The 15,720-nt window shown below is 50.1% G+C and overlaps 1 protein-coding gene across 3 annotated transcripts in view; it reads right to left on the bottom strand.

Moving 5' to 3' along the window:
- The window catches only part of STRN3 (striatin 3), a 1,674,795-nt gene that overhangs the window by 905,095 nt on the left and 753,980 nt on the right, over window positions 1–15,720 (bottom strand). The gene's annotated exons all lie outside the window — the stretch shown is intronic.

Here is a 15,720-nt window from a genome sequence, read left to right as displayed (position 1 = left end):
GGACCCCCTGCCACCAGGGCCCAGGTGGTGGGTGGACCACTGGCTGACACATTGACCAAACGTACTGTATTAGGCCTGGAAACCATTTTGAAAAACCAGAACGCCATCTTAAGACATGATTCTTCGTGCACTGCAGCACGGTCCCCACCTCCAGAAAGTCCTTGCCTCCCCCTGTAGCCTCCGCTCCCTGGCAGTTCCGCATATATACACACACACCGGGCGTGCCAGTAATACTATCCCTAGTGTGACGTCCACTGTACCCAAGATCCCTCACACGTCTAGGATCCTCAGATTGTATTTTTTCTGACATGAGGTAGCATGAGGAGTAGTGTGAGTACAGATAATCCAAGCAGACAAATAGAAAGGTAAGACTACAAGCAACCATGCGCCTTCTCTCAGAGGGGAGGAAGGGTGGGTCGCATGTGAATCTAAGCAGATACAAGCATCAGAAATATGATTACGGTGAGTAATGCATCCCTTCTGAGGCTTGTGGAATCTGCTTAGATCACATGCTGTGCATAGATTAGCGAGCAGTACCTGAAGGATGTGAGAAGGGTCATGTGCAAATAAGTGTCTTAGAACCGCTTGTCCCACTTGTGTATCTGCTTTGGAATGGGTGTCAATGCAGTAATGCTGAGTAAAAGTGTGAATAGAGCTCCAAGTAGCTGCTTTGCAAATGGTGTCAAGGGGTACATTTGCAATGAAAGCCAGAGTGGCCCCAATGCCTCTAGTAGAGTGGGCTCTTGGCGTGAAAGGCAGAGTTCTTTCAGAGAGTGAGTAACACAGCTGGATACAGTTAATCCACTTCGAGATGGCACCTTTAGAGACGCGATCCCCCTCTCTGCCTGTAGCTACGGAGACAAACAGTTGATCTGTTTTTCTTAGCGGTCTGGTTTTATTTACATAGTAGAGGACCGCCCTACGCGCATCTAGGGTGTGTAGTTTCACCTCAGCCGAGCTTTGAGGGTCCTGGAAGAAAGCCGGAAGCTCGATGGACTGGTTTACGTGGAATTTAGATATAAACTTAGGTGAGAACCTAGGGTGTGTGCGTAAAACCAGTTTGTCTTTATGCACAGTAAAGAAGGGATCCTGCACTGACAGAGCCTGAATTTCACTGACCCTTTTTATAGAAGTAATAGCTACTAAGAAGGCCGTTATATAAGTCGGGTGTTTGAGACTGCTTTTATGCATGGGCTCGAAAGGGGGGCCCATGAGTTTAGATAGCACCACATTAAGGTCCCACCCTGGTGGTGGGTTAGAAATAGGAGGGTGAAGTCTCTTTACTCCTTCCATGAAGGCTTTAACTACTGGTACTTTCCACCACGAGACCTTGTTATGGGAAGGGGTGTATGCCGACAGGGCTGCCTGGTGTACCTTCAGTGAGTTAAAAACCAATCCTGCATCTATCAGGTGGAGCATGTATGTAACAATAGTGGAAGGAGTGCAATCAACAGGGTTGATTTGTCTACTCTGGCACCAGATAACGAACCTCTTCCACTTGTCAAAGTAACAGTGCCTTGTGTTTGGTTTCCTAGATTCCTTTAGGATGTCCATACACCTCTGTGGTAAATTGAGATGCCCAAACTATGACCTCAGGAGCCATGCTGCCAGGATGATTGAGTTGGGTTGCTGATGCACTGTTTGACCTTGGTGCTGGGACAGTAGGTTGTACCAGGCTGGAAGTTTGATGGGCTCGCACACCGCCATCCTGCGTAGGTGTGGGAACCACGGTTGTCTTGCCCACATGGGAGCAACTAGGACAAGCGTCATCAACTCCCTGTTCATCTTGTTGACCACCTTCCTGATGAGGAGTTGGTGGAAAAGCATACGCAAACATCCCTGACCAGTTCATCCACAGGGCGTTCCCCTGGGAGTCTGGTTGGGGGAACCTGGATGCAAATCCTGGGCATTGTCTGTTTTCACTTGTGGCGAATAAGTCTATAGTGGGGAAACCCCACTGAGAGAAGATATCTTCTACGACCCCTCTGTGTAGAACCCATTTGTGTTCCTCTGGGAGGGAGTCTCTGCTTAGAGCATCCGCTAGGGAATTGAGCTCCCGTGGAACATGTTGTGATGACAGGAAGATGTTCCGTCTGAGTGCCCATATCCAGATTTTCTGGGCAAGCTTGAACAGATTTAGCGAACGAGTCCCTCCTTGCTTGTTCAGGTAGAACACGGCTGTCGTGCTGTCCGTCCGGATTTGCACTGACAGGTGTAGTAGATGGGGCTCGAACGCTTGAAGCGCTCTGAATACTGCCAGAAGCTCTAGCAGGTTGATGTGGTTCTTGGCGACTGAGGGAGACCATAGACCCTGAGCTGTGTGGTGGAGATGGTGAGCTCCCCACCCCGTCAGACATGCATCGGTAGTGACTACTGCCTGTACTTCGGGATCATAAAAGGGCTTTCCCTGTGCAAGATCCTCTCTTGTCCACCAGTGAATGCTTTGTACTAGTGTTGGCGAAACGACCACTAGATCGTCCCACTGACCACTTGCCTGAGACCACTGTTTCGCCAACCATTCCTGCATGGGACGCATGCGCAGGCGCGCGTGGGGGACCAGGTAAATCCATGACGCCATCATTCCCAGCAAACGCATTGCTTTGCATACCGTTATTTGGTGACCGGACTGATATTGCGGAATTTGCAGTAGTATATTCCGAATTCTTTCCTCTGAAGGAAATGTCAACCCCTCGAGTATCTAGGATCGCTCCTAGGAACTGTTTGGAGGTGCTTGGCACCAGGCTTGACTTTTTCTCGTTTGTTGAGAAGCCTAATTCGTGGAGGAGGTCGATAGTCCTTTGAATGTTTGTCCTGCAAATTGCTGGGGTTTCCCCCGTTATGAGCCAGTCGTCCAGATAAGGGTACACCGGGATTGCCTCCCTGCGTAGGTGTGCAGCCGCCACCGCCAGTACCTTGGTGAATACCCTTGGTGCTGAAGCTATCCCGAAGGGCAGTACCTTGAATTGGTAGTGCCCACTGTCCACCTCGAAGCGCAAGTACCTTCTGTGCGCTGGGAACATGGGAATATGAAAATAGGCATCTTTCATATCCAAGGTTGCCATGTAATCCCCCTTTTTTAGGAGGGGGATTACCTTTTGTAGCGTAGTCATACGAAACTTTTGGGGCTTGCCGTACTTGTTGGCAGGCCGTAAGTCCAATACTGGGCCCATTGCCAAATCTTTTTTTGGCACAAGGAAGTAAGTAAGTTGAATAAATACCCTTGTTTACCTGGTGTCCCGGGACGAGTTCTATCGCGTCCTTTGCTAGCAGAATGGCGATCTCCTCCAGGAGAATCTTCTGATGTTCTAAAGAGTGTACGCTTTGTCATGGAGGATGGTTCCGGGGACGCTGCAGTAGTTCTATACAGTACCCCTCGGATACTGTTGACAGCACCCATCTGTCTGATGTGATCCCTTCCCAAGCCTGGGTGAAGTTGGAAATGCGTCCCCCTACTGGGGTTGCGTGAGAAGGGAATAGTTTCTTACCTGTAACTCCATTTCTCCAGCATTGGTATCTTTCATGGATTCACATGCTTAGAATATTCCCCGTCGTCAGGCTGGGAATCCCCGGTACATTATATAGACCCTTTCCCGTAGGAAAACTTTTTCGACGCTTATGCGTCCTATCCACCTCGTTTTGTATCATGCGTGCCCGCGCCGTCAGGACGCCATGATATAAATACAGGACCCGCCCCCGCGCTCCCTCAGATTTCGGCCCCCAAAGTAGTGGGGGAACCAGTTTGCATGCCCAGGGGAGGCAGGCGGGCGCATGTGAATCCATGAAAGATACCAATGCTGGAGAAATGTAGTTACAGGTAAGAAACTATTCCCTTCTCCAGCATTGGATCTTTCATGGATTCACATGCTTAGAATAGATTACATAGCAGTACCATCCTGAAAAGAGGAGGCGTGCATGCAAATTCACATACTTTCCTCACAATGCCCGTTCCCTATGGTCGTGTACCCATCAGCAATTGTTAACATAGAAAACGAACAATATTCAATCATGATTGCAACAAGATCTAACCCCTCAACCGGGGCTTACCTTATTGGAATAGGTGTCGAAGCACCGCCTGTCCCATCCGAGTATCTTCGGCATGTTGTTGCGACAGGCAGTAATGGCGGGTAAAAGTGTGTGTAGCCGCCCAGGTAGCCGCCATGCAGATGTCCCCCAGAGGGACTCCAGACCACAGCGCCGTCGACGATGCCGCCGCTCTAGTTGAATGAGCTCTTGGGCGTCGCAGAAGAGGCTTCCCAGCCTTGGAATGGCAGTACGAAATGGTAGACGATACCCATCTTGACAGTCCTTGCTTTGAAATGGCTTTGCCTTTAGCACCCAAACCATAGGCCACGAACAATTGCCTCGTTTCCCTGAAAGGTTGCGTGCAATGAAGATAAAACTTGAGAGCCCTTTTCACGTCTAATGTGTGTAACGTGCGCTCCGCTCCCGAGCATGGCTCTGGAAAAAACGTAGGTAAGACAATAGAGGAATGTTTATGGAACACTGAAGGAGCTTTCGGTATGAACTGTGGGTTAGTGGCAAGGACCACCTTGTTCTTGAAAAATCTTAAGTATGGTGGGTCTACCATTAGAGCTTGGATTTCCGAAATACGTCGGGCTGAAGTGATGGCCACCAGGAAGGCCAATTTCCACGACAAAAACTTTAGAGACAATGATGACATTGGTTCAAAAGGAGGTTTCATAAGAGACGCTAACACCAGATTGAGGCTCCACACCGGAGGAAATCTCTTCTCGGGAGGGAAACTCCTGAACAAACCTTTAAGGAAGTGCTTAATCAGGCGGTCGCTGAATAATGGTGCGGAATGTCGTTGACGTGTAAACCTGGAGATGGCGGCCAGGTGCACCTTTATCGACGACACCGATAAGCCCTTTTGAGCTAAGAACAGCACGTATGGAAGGAGCTGTTCCGGCGTAATCGACTGCGGAACCAAACCTGGTTGATCCACACACCACTGACAGAAACTCCTCCATTTGTACGAGTATGAAGTGTTTGTGGAAGGTGCTCTTGCAGCTTGCAGAATACGACGACACTCCTCCGGAATCGTTAGCTGACCAAATTCGGCAAAGTCAGGAGCCAGGCCGTCAACTTGAGGCTGTCCGGGTCGTGATGCCAAACGATACCCTCCTGTCGAGACAGAAGGTTGGGGATCTTCCTGAACCTCATTGGCTCCGCCGCCGCTATGTGCAGCAGGTCTGAAAACCACACCTGTCTGGCCCAATACGGGGCCACCAGAATCACCCGACATGGGTACTTGAGGATCCATTGCAACGTCCTCCGGATAAGAGGAAATGGAGGGAATGCGTACAGGAATTTGTTCGTCCATGGGAAGGAGAACGCATCCCCCAGTGAGCCCTGCTGAGGCCATCTGCTTGCATACTGCGGGCATTTCCTGTTGTCCTTCGTCGCGAACAGATCGATGGAAGGATGTCCCCACTTCTTGAATACATGTTGTAGTTGCTGGTCGTTCAGCACCCATTCGTGAACTTTGTTCATTTCGCTGCTGAGGGCATCTGCCTCCACATTTCTCACACCTGGCAGGTGGAACGCCAAGATTAGCATGTTGTGTTGCAGGGCCCAATGCCAGATTTTCTGTGCCTCCATCGACAGGGACCTGGAACGTGTTCCTCCTTGTTTCCTTAGGTAAAACATTGTAGTCGTGTTGTCCGTCATGACACGCACCACAGAGTCTCTCAGTTGAGGAAGAAAAGATTTTAGAGCCCACCGCACTGCTCTCAGTTCTAGCAGGTTGATATGCAGGGAGGACTCTTGTAACGACCACCGGCCTTGTACCTGTAACATATCCAGATGAGCTCCCCATCCGCTCAGCGATGCATCCGTCACCACCGTCTTCTGGAACTCCAGTTCCACCAGAGGCATTCCTTTCGTTAAATGAGTAGAAACTCTCCACCAACAGAGTGCTTGTACCAGTTGTTCGTCGATGACCAGTCTGTCGGACCAGTGACCTTGGCTCTGCGCCCAACGATCCGCTAGAAATTCCTGGCAAGGCCTCATAAACAGACGGCAGTTGTTTATCAACGGAATGCAGGATGACATGGTCCCTAGCAGGGACATGTATTTGCACACCGACACCCTGGTACCGCATCTCCATTCCGACGCCTTGCTTTGTAGCTTCTGTATTCTTTCGCTGGATGGTCTTACAAGGCTTGTGTGCGTATGAAACTCCGCTCCTAGAAAGACCAAGGTCCTCGAAGGCTCTACGGAGGACTTGCTGAAGTTTATCGCGAAGCCCAGTTCCTGTAAGAGGGACATCGTGGCCCCCAGACTGTTTCGTGTTTGTTCCATGGACGAACCTCTGAACAGCCAGTCGTCTAGATAGGGATAGACATGGTGACCGTCCTTCCTTAAATGGGCCGCTATAGGGGCCAAACACTTGGTGAACGTCGTGGGGGAGGACTTGAGACCGAACGGGAGGACCTTGAACTGAAAATGCTTTTGCCCGACGACGAACCTTAAATATCTCCTGTGTCGTGGACGTATTGGGATATGAAAATATGCGTCTTGAAGGTCTAGCGACGACAGATAATCCATGGGTTGCACTGACCTGATAACCTCCTGGAGCTTTAGCATTTTGAATTTTGAGCTCTTTAGCCATTTGTTGAGTACCCTCAGGTCGAGAATGGGCCTCCATTTTCCATTTGGCTTCTTGACGACGAAGAACCGGGAATAAACCCCTTGTCCTTCCTGTGCCACAGGAACCCGTTCTACCGCTCCTTTTTGCAGCATAAGCGCCACCTCTTGTCTTAGAACTCGAAGGTGGGGCTGGGCCGAAAACACTGGCGGAAGACTTGGAGGCTTGTTTTTGAATTGCAGCGCATGACCCATGCGAATCGTGTCCAGAACCCATCGATCTGTGGTGATGCATTTCCATTGGTCGATATGATGAGACTCGACCCCCCAGGACGTTCCGAAGGCCGTCATTGGTTGCTGGTTTGCTTGTCCTTCGTCGACGAGGGACCCGAGCCGCGTCGTCTGGAGGCTTGATAATCTCTGCCTCTACGTGCCGACTGGGATGCACGTCTGTAACCTTGTGAGGAGTATGAGGGCCTGTTAAATCCACGGTCCCTGGAGGCTCCAAAGCGGGAGTTTCCGGAAGCACCCCTGAAGGGGCGAAAAGAGCGAAAACTTCTACCTGTCTGGAGGGCGCCGAGAGACCTAGCGGTATCCGTGTCTTCTTTCATCCCCTTCAAGGCTTCATCTACCTTGTCTCCAAACAGATGTTCTCCTTCACATGGCATGTCTAGGACTTTGTATTGGACTTCAGGTCTAAAAGTAGTACATTTGAGCCACGCTTGTCGACATAGTACTACGCCATGATTGATTTGTTTGAACCCAGACTCTGCTAGGTCCACCGCAATATTAATTGCATGGTTCGAGGCCTCCTCACCATCTCGTACAAGCAACATGGCTGCTTTTCGATGTTCTTCCGGCAGATGTTCTAGGATAGGGGCTAGTTTATGCCACATCTCCCTATCGTATCGTGATACAATCGCCAAGGAGTTGGCTGCTCTTACCGTCGTGGCGCCGACTGAGAGCACCTTTTTTCCAAAGGCGTCCTGCCTCCTGGCCTCGCTTTCTGGTGGGGTTGAACATTTTTGCTGTACTCTGGCCTTCCTAGCCGCTGCCGCCGATACCACAGAGTCTGACAGAGGCTGTGATGTTAGACATTTTGGAGTGGACTCCGGAGCTTTAAACTTTCTCAATACGCCCCTTAATAGCCGGTTCCGAGAACGGATGACGCATCGTCTTGAGGCCTTCTTGCCACACGTGGTCCAGGATTGGGATGGCAAATACCTAATTCCTCCTTTGACCCATGTGATCAAAAAGAAAACAGTCTTTCTTTTGTTCCTCAGGAATTAAGCCGAACTCGGAACACGCTTTTCCCATCATTGCATGGAAGGCTCCCACATCATCCGGAGGAGATGGTTGTGCCTGGCTCCTCGTAGACTCTACCTCTACATCCGAATTCCATGTTGGGTCTCTCGACGGTGACAGGGAAATGTCCGACCCTGAGTCACCTCGTATAGAATCGGACTCCGATAGCTCACCCTCCTCCTGCGCTCGAGGACGATCCTTCACCACCTGGGAGGCCGACGGTCTTTTGGTCGTCGAGCGAGCTGCTTGAGCTGGCTCGTCGACGGAAGGTGCAGAAAATATCAACGATGAAGTGCCAGGCTGAGGGATCTGCGTATCCAGACGCTGCAGGAGCTTCTGAAGTGTATTAAGCACATCCAGAGACAAAACCGTCTGGGGGGTCAGCAACGTCGAGGATAGAGGGACCACACCTCCACTCGCACTCGTCGTCGACGTATTGGAAGGCCGTAAGCCCAAGTCCGACGGCTGCATAACCATGCCACATTCTCCTTCCACCGACGACACCGACAAGGCCGTGTCTGGCTGCAGTAGGACCTCAGGGGGGGCCGGGTCACAAACCTCCGGCTGCCAGGCCATAGATTGAGTCACCGTCGACGAAGGAATCCCCACCGCTGCTGCCTGAATAGTAATAGGCATCGTCAGCGACACCGGGGTCGACGAGCAAGTAGCCGGCACCAAGCTTTTAGACTTCGTAGCTGATTTCGTTGCCGACTTCCCTGCTGAAGCGTCCCGACTCACGGAAGACCTAGGACGGTCCCCTGAGGAGGATTTTGATGCCACTTGCCTCTCAGTTTTAGAGGATGAGGAGGAGGAGGAGGACTTTTTGTGTGATGAGGAAGACCCAGCATGCTTCCCCGTATGCTTGTCCGCAGGGCATTTCTCGACAGGCCGCACCTTCTTCGAGGGAGGTTCCGACTTGCTCCTGGAGGCCGTGGAGCCAACTTCTGATGCCGGATAGGCACCCGCTCTGTCGTTAAGCCAGTCGACCAGCCTTCTTTTCCGGTCTTTAAGGGTTTTTTGGGAGAAACCCTGGCATATCTCGCATGTATCCGCCGTGTGGTGCGGGTGGAGACAGATACAATCCATGTGGGCATCACCTTCATAGACTTTTTTGAGTCCACATGTCGCACAAGGACAAAATAAAGCTTTTCCGGACATATTTTTTCCAGAATGTAACGTCGCCGAAGCGAAAATACAACCTAATTTCGATTAGCAGTAACCACGAGGATCCCACTACTTTGAAAGACGGTTGAAATCTGAGGGAGCGCAGGGGCGGGTCCTGTATTTATATCATGGCGTCCTGACGGCGCGGGCACGCATGATACAAAACGAGGTGGATAGGACGCATAAGCGTCGAAAAAGTTTTCCTACGGGAAAGGGTCTAAATAATGTACCGGGGATTCCCAGCCTGACGACGGGGAATATTCGAAGCATGTGAATCCATGAAAGATCCAATGCTGGAGAAGGGACCCTGAACTGTGCGTCACTGCTTTGGTGGAGGCGTGCCGCCTCCTTTACTGGGGCTGCCTCTGACTTTACCACGTCCTCTCCTATTACCCCTGCCGTAACCCTGGGTAGACTGTTGGCTGTTACATTGTGTACCCTGTTCCCCTGGGAATAGTTAGACCCTCTGGGAATTTTGGCCGCGTGGGCCACGAAAATTACTATTCCCTCTTTGGTTAGGGGGTATATTGGTTAACTGGCCAAGGGACTTAAGTGTCTCGTATTAGTCCTTGGCATTCTTCAGTGCGTCCTCGACCGCCTTACCAAACAGATCGGCTTCCACCGGTTTGTCCAACGATGATGCCTGGGTTTCTGCCTTAAAACCAGACTGGCGTAACCACGCATGTCTCTTGATAACAGTACCTTCTGCTATCAATCTACCTGCGTTGTCCGCGGCGTCAAAAGTTGCTTTTAAAATGCAACCAGACACGGCTCTATCCTCTGCGGAAATCCGAGCTAACTGGCCCTTTAAGGGTTCTGGTGCAGAGGCTGAGTGCCGCGACTTCTTCCCACTGATGGCAGTTGTAGCTGGCCAACAGGGTGGTGGAGTTTGCAATCCTTGCCTGATAGGCGGACGTTGAGGCTACTTTCCTGCCGAAACCATATAGTTTTTTGCTCTCCTTGTCTGGAGGAGCTTCGGATGATGACAAGGGTGTTCCAGCCCTCTTACGAGTGTTAGTGACAACTAGGGAGTCTGGCTTCAGATGTCCTCTTATATAGAGAGGGTCAGACTGGGCTGCCCTGAAAAGTTTTTCAACTCTGGGATTGACTGCTCTGGTGAGGTTCGGGATCACCAGGGACGGCTCTATTCTACGCTGAATAGACTTGAGGATAGGGATGGTCTGGGCAACAGGCCTACTTTCTCCTACTAACTCCTCAGCGAAGTCCCTCTCCTCCTGGACATCTTGGGTGTCAATATGGAAATGTTCTGCTGCACGTGCGAGAACCTCGTTCAGGAGGGGTTGGTTATCGACAGGGGAGTCGGTAACCAGGGCTTCCTTTTCTACCGGGGAATCTACTCTGTAGGTTTCAGGGTCTTCCTCTTCCTGGTCCTCATCGTCCCCATTGTAGCCCGTCCCGGTTTGCTCTTCTATCATGCCAAAATCTTGGTCCTCACCGAAGGGAGTCTCTCCTTGATATAGTGAGTATGGTCGTGAGTATGTTTGTACCTCGAAGGGGTCTGTAGACCTCATCGGTGTCTCAAACCAGGGCTTCTTACTCGGGGGGATAGGATCATTAGAGCCTGAGGGTGTAGCCCCTTGTGGATCATATGAAAGGAAATGGTCTGGATTTTTATCGTAAAAGTCTGCCAAAGAAGACATCCTTGACATGACCCTACCTATTTCATCACTGGACCATTTTTTGGAACTGGGAATGACTCTCAGAAAGTTGGAGATTTATCTTGAGTAGATTTGCTCTTTGAAATATCAGCAGACCTGGTCTTGTCTGCCTGTTTAGGAGGAGTGGAGTGTTTCACAGGTGTGGAAGAGTGCAGAGGCTTCTTCTGCTGTTTTCCCCCCTCCCCATGAGTGGAAAGGTGTTTTCCCTGTCCCTTTGTGGCTCCGGAGGTTTTCGACGCCTGGCGTCGAGGATCAGGGGTAGAGTCCCTGTCCTTCGAACGTGGGGCCCTGCTGATCTTGTCTGCGGGCTCCGACTCCTGGAGTGCGGCCTGGGGGTGGAAGTCGTCTTCCGACGATCGAACTTCCGTTAGCCTAGGGAGCGAGGCACTCTTGGCAAGAGTGGATGATTGCCTGGAGTCATGCGGCGATCACGAACGCCCAGAGGACACCGATTCGGACCGTTCTGTTTGTGCCTCTTTCCGAGCACTCGAGTCTCGGTTGGACTTCGTGTGTTTAGTGTGGGTGGTGTGTGAAGCGCCTGTGTCGCTGGGGGTCTTCCCCATAGCCGCCCTGTCGGACGACCTTCCGAGGTCGGGTACCTGCGTTCGGCTGTCTTTCGACACCGTAATGCCCTCGCCGTCCAAAAGCACGGCGTCGCTGCCATCGCTGAAGGTGCCCTCCGCTGCCATGGCCGCCTTCCTGGCGTGGTGGGCCCAACGCGTCGAACGGTCCTTAAGTGTCTTAGGTTTAAACCTACTACACGCTCTGCAGTTCGCTTCGGGGTGGTCCCTCGGCAATCAGAGATTGCACGTGGCGTGCTTGTCGACCAAACGGTATTTGTGATTGCACTTGGGGCAGAATTGAAAAGGGGTACCCTCCATACGCACCTTGAGGCAGCGGGCTGTTAAGTGTAGGAAACGTATAAGGTGTACCTATATACCAAGAGTGTAGAGTATGTCCAACCCCCCACTCTCCCTACTTGCAGGGCCGAGGCCAGAGGCCTTCCAAGGCCCGGGCCGAGGCCAGAGGCCTTCCGAGGCCCAAATCCGTCGTGCAGCAGCCGACAGTCGATTTCTTCTCCAACCGGTGTCGAGTGTCGAAGTTCGACGTTGGGATGGGGAAGGATGTCAATTAATCAATATTTTAGCAAAAGTATGGCTGAGGCCAGGGGACTCCGCAAAATGCTTCCGACCAGTATGGCGGAAAAAAACAATCTAAGGATCCTAGACGCGTAAGGGATCTTGGGTACAGTGGACGTCACACTAGGGATAGTATTACTAGCACGCCCTGTGTCGACGCCCATTTTCGGGTTTCGAACAACAAACTAATACTCCGCAGCTTCCACTAGATGTCGGCCTATGCACAGCATGTGATCTAAGCAGATTCCACAAGCCTCAGAAATATATATATATATATAGCATCACAATGATATTCCTTCTGCACAACCCCCTTCTCAAAATCTACAAACGCTGTATGAATAGAAGATTATGTTATTGTTTGACAAAAGGGTCAGGACACCCAAACCTCCTCAGTTACGTACAAAAACCCAGTGCCCCTGGCCTCCTACTATGTGCTTCTGTAGGGGTAATGTAAAGAGAGCGATACCAAGTCCTTATGCCATGACTAACCTGATGCTGCTAGAGTGCAAAGGAACACAAACGCAACAGTATTGTGAGCTCATGTAAATTGCTTAAAGAGATACATAGAATGCCATCAAATGTGAATGTATGAGTTTAACATGTATTACTGCTGTCAACTATATTGGTCTGTTGTTCCTGCGTGCTCCACCAACCCTAATGTTAACTCACGTATCGGGTTTACCATATAATGCAAGAGCTGCTATTTTTGCATACTCACCCTGTATTGATTAATAGAAACGTTGGTATAGTTAACATATTTGAAATGACTATGTAAAGGTGCAAACGATGTAGACGTGTAACCCTTTAGAAAATCAATAAGCATTATACATTATACGAATCCCTTTGTTTTCAATATAATTTGCAGCATACAAGAAGAGTATCATTGTGGGCACATCCGAGGTCACTTCCCTGCCCTTCCCATTGAAGCCTGCCAGAGAAAGCAAAGGCCCGAGCTACACCGCCTCACCTCCCCCAATTCGGCTGGAGCCGCTTCAAGCATTCATGTTCCCCCGCAGGTCACATGGCCACGGCCAGCCACCTGAATTATTTACTGCCCAGCAGTAAAACCTGGCCATAACCAAAGGCCAAAGGTGCCCCTCATAGGTCCCACGACCCACCAGTTCACCCCAGATTAATGGCGCTTGTAAAATAAGACACCTAATATTGCACCAACATTGTGTAAAAGCATCTGTCATTACTTCTAACGAGACCTAAAAGTCGGACAGCTCACCCGTGCCCTGAGACCCGACCCCAAGTCCCATGATACCTAGTCAACAGGAAAACAGTAACCATGTATTGATGTATCGTCAAAGTATTCCACCTAATGTGCAGTCCTCCTGTGTTGTATTAACCTGTAGAATAACCTATTGTAGGATTTACAGGACAACTGACATTGCAGTATTGAATGAATGGGGTGTGCATGGCCATTAGGGCAGAAAGCCAAGAAAGACGTCCATCAATGACACTGAACACGCCTGGCCTGGCAGCACCTCCCGCATGAGCCCAGCTGACCTGCCCACCCCACGTTGGCACCTGGCGGTATCCACCAACCATGAAGCGACGCATCACAGCTGCACATATAGTTAGTCGACGCCACCCAATCCACATGAACATGTGCCCCCTATAGTGTGTAGGTTCTTATGACACTTTTTGTAAATATAAACGCCTGTCTTTGCGATTGTCAGGCAGAGCGCTCTCGGATTTTGCAGAGTTCTTTGCATGCCCTATCTGACTTAGATAAAACTTCCATTAAGCTCAGTCGAACTTTGTCCTAGCCTTATTCCCATTTTGGGAGAGTCCATTATTGCCTCTCATTGTGGGGAGGGTCGTGCAATTTGGGGACGCTCGCCTTCAACAACTAACACTGCATCTCAAACAAACTAGAGCATGTTTGCAATAAAGGTTCAGATGTACTTTCGTGATATGATCATTTGTGACAATATGAATCACAATTATCAGAAAAGTGATTTCTGGTTTTGCTGAGATTGAAGTCAACCTTCTTCAGCACAAAGATTTTCCTGTGGAACCTTACGTAAAAACAACCATAGTGAACATGGCAATGAAATACCAGCCCTTAGTGTCGGCAGAGCAAGTTCTGGGACGCCTGCTTACATATTAACCCTATTATTCCCTTAACCTTTACTCTATCACTTCTGCCTGTGCAGCCCTCTCCAAGGGAACATTGGGAGTACCAACACTAAAGTCAATAGTTAAACATTTGTTTGAAGTAGTGTGTGTGGTGCAGGATAGAGGCAGAAGAAAAAATTACTTACCCCTTTTAATGTTCCTTAGCCAGGATGTTCCTGCCACGTATTACGAATCTCTGATATATTCAAGTCAGCTTGCTTCAGAATTTTCTTTTCATAGGGTTGAGCAGCATCGAGCCTTGATCCTCGATGGCCTCCATAGCATCCCTCGTGATATCAATGCTGATATATGAAGCACACGCGCTGACCATTACCTCAGTTTAGTTTTTTCCTCCTTAGATTTGCATACCGTGTCATAGGAGAATATTGACGTTGTGAGAAGGTAAGGTGTAAGACATGGAATTCTAGGCAAGCGCGAGAGGATGGATGGGAGGGTAATGAGGAATATGTGGGAGGAACATCCATTCGAAAGAACATTACCGGGGAAGCAACTTGTTCTTCGAATAGATTGTGTCCTCCCACGTATTCCTCATATTTGATAGACTCCCAAACCAGCTTGACTTGGGTACATTCTTGGCACCGACAGCCTATTTCTTTATATTTTTGATTGAGAGCTTTGGAAAATTTGGCTTCCTTTCCTGATAAAGAATCTACACAGTAAAATATACTGAAAGTATGAAGGGACGCTCAGCTTGCATCTATGCAAGTCTCCCGCCCTGGGACACTTCTTTTCAGAGCTGAGGAAGCAGACACTCCTCTGGTGGAATGTGCCCTCAAACCTTTGGGGCAAATCTTTGCTTGACAAAGACTAACATTCTGTTATGCGCATGACGATCCATCTAGAGATCGTTTCGTGACAGCCAAGCCTACCCTTGGAAGTATCCGGCAATATCCCCATACAAATAGCCGCGATACATATGGTTGGTGGGAAAAGGAACAAGTTACTTACCTGTAACTATTGTTCTCCAGCATGGGTCTGGCATGGATTCACATGCTCATGAATATTACCCATCAGGCCGGGAATCCTCGGTATAGAAAAAAATCAGTATCAGTTTCGTTTCGGATCTGTCTTTCTTAGTAGTAACCAATCACTGGTCTCTGGGTCATACTGCCCCCAGCCAATGACTGCCCTCTCCCTAAGCCCCGCCTCCGGCAGCCATCCTCAGATTTGGTAGCACGCCAAGTGGCAGTATGACCAAGTGAAGAGCCGCAGAGGGGTAGGCGAGAGGGTTCGCATGTGAATCTATGCCAGACCCATGCTGGAGAACAACAGTTACAGGTAAGTAACTTGTTCCTTCTCCAGCATGGAGTCTGGCATGGATTCACATGCTCATGAATAAGAGAATACATAGCAGTACACACATGCACAACCACGGGAGGTGGCAACAGGCTCAACATTAAGCAATACAACAACTCAACATTAAGCAACTCTTACCTCCTCACCAGGCTCACCTTAGGCGAACAGGTTGTGCAGCACTGCTTAGCCAACCCTGGACTCCTCCCTGGAGTCCCGATCGACGCAGTAGAATCTTGTGAAGGTGTGCATCGACCTCCACGTCGCAGCCCTGCAGATGTCCAGCAGGGGCACACCAGACAGGAACGCCGTGGTAGCAGCGATCGCTCTGGTCGAATTGGCTCTCGGACGGCCGGGCAGCTGTCGGTTTGCCAACCGGTGAC

The sequence above is a fragment of the Ambystoma mexicanum genome, chromosome 14 (genome assembly GCF_040938575.1).
Source record: "Ambystoma mexicanum isolate Mex_15411 chromosome 14, UKY_AmexF1_1, whole genome shotgun sequence".
NCBI classification, from domain to species: domain Eukaryota; kingdom Metazoa; phylum Chordata; class Amphibia; order Caudata; family Ambystomatidae; genus Ambystoma; species Ambystoma mexicanum.
Note: the sequence above shows the minus strand (reverse complement) of the source record. Positions and strands in the feature narration are given on the sequence as shown.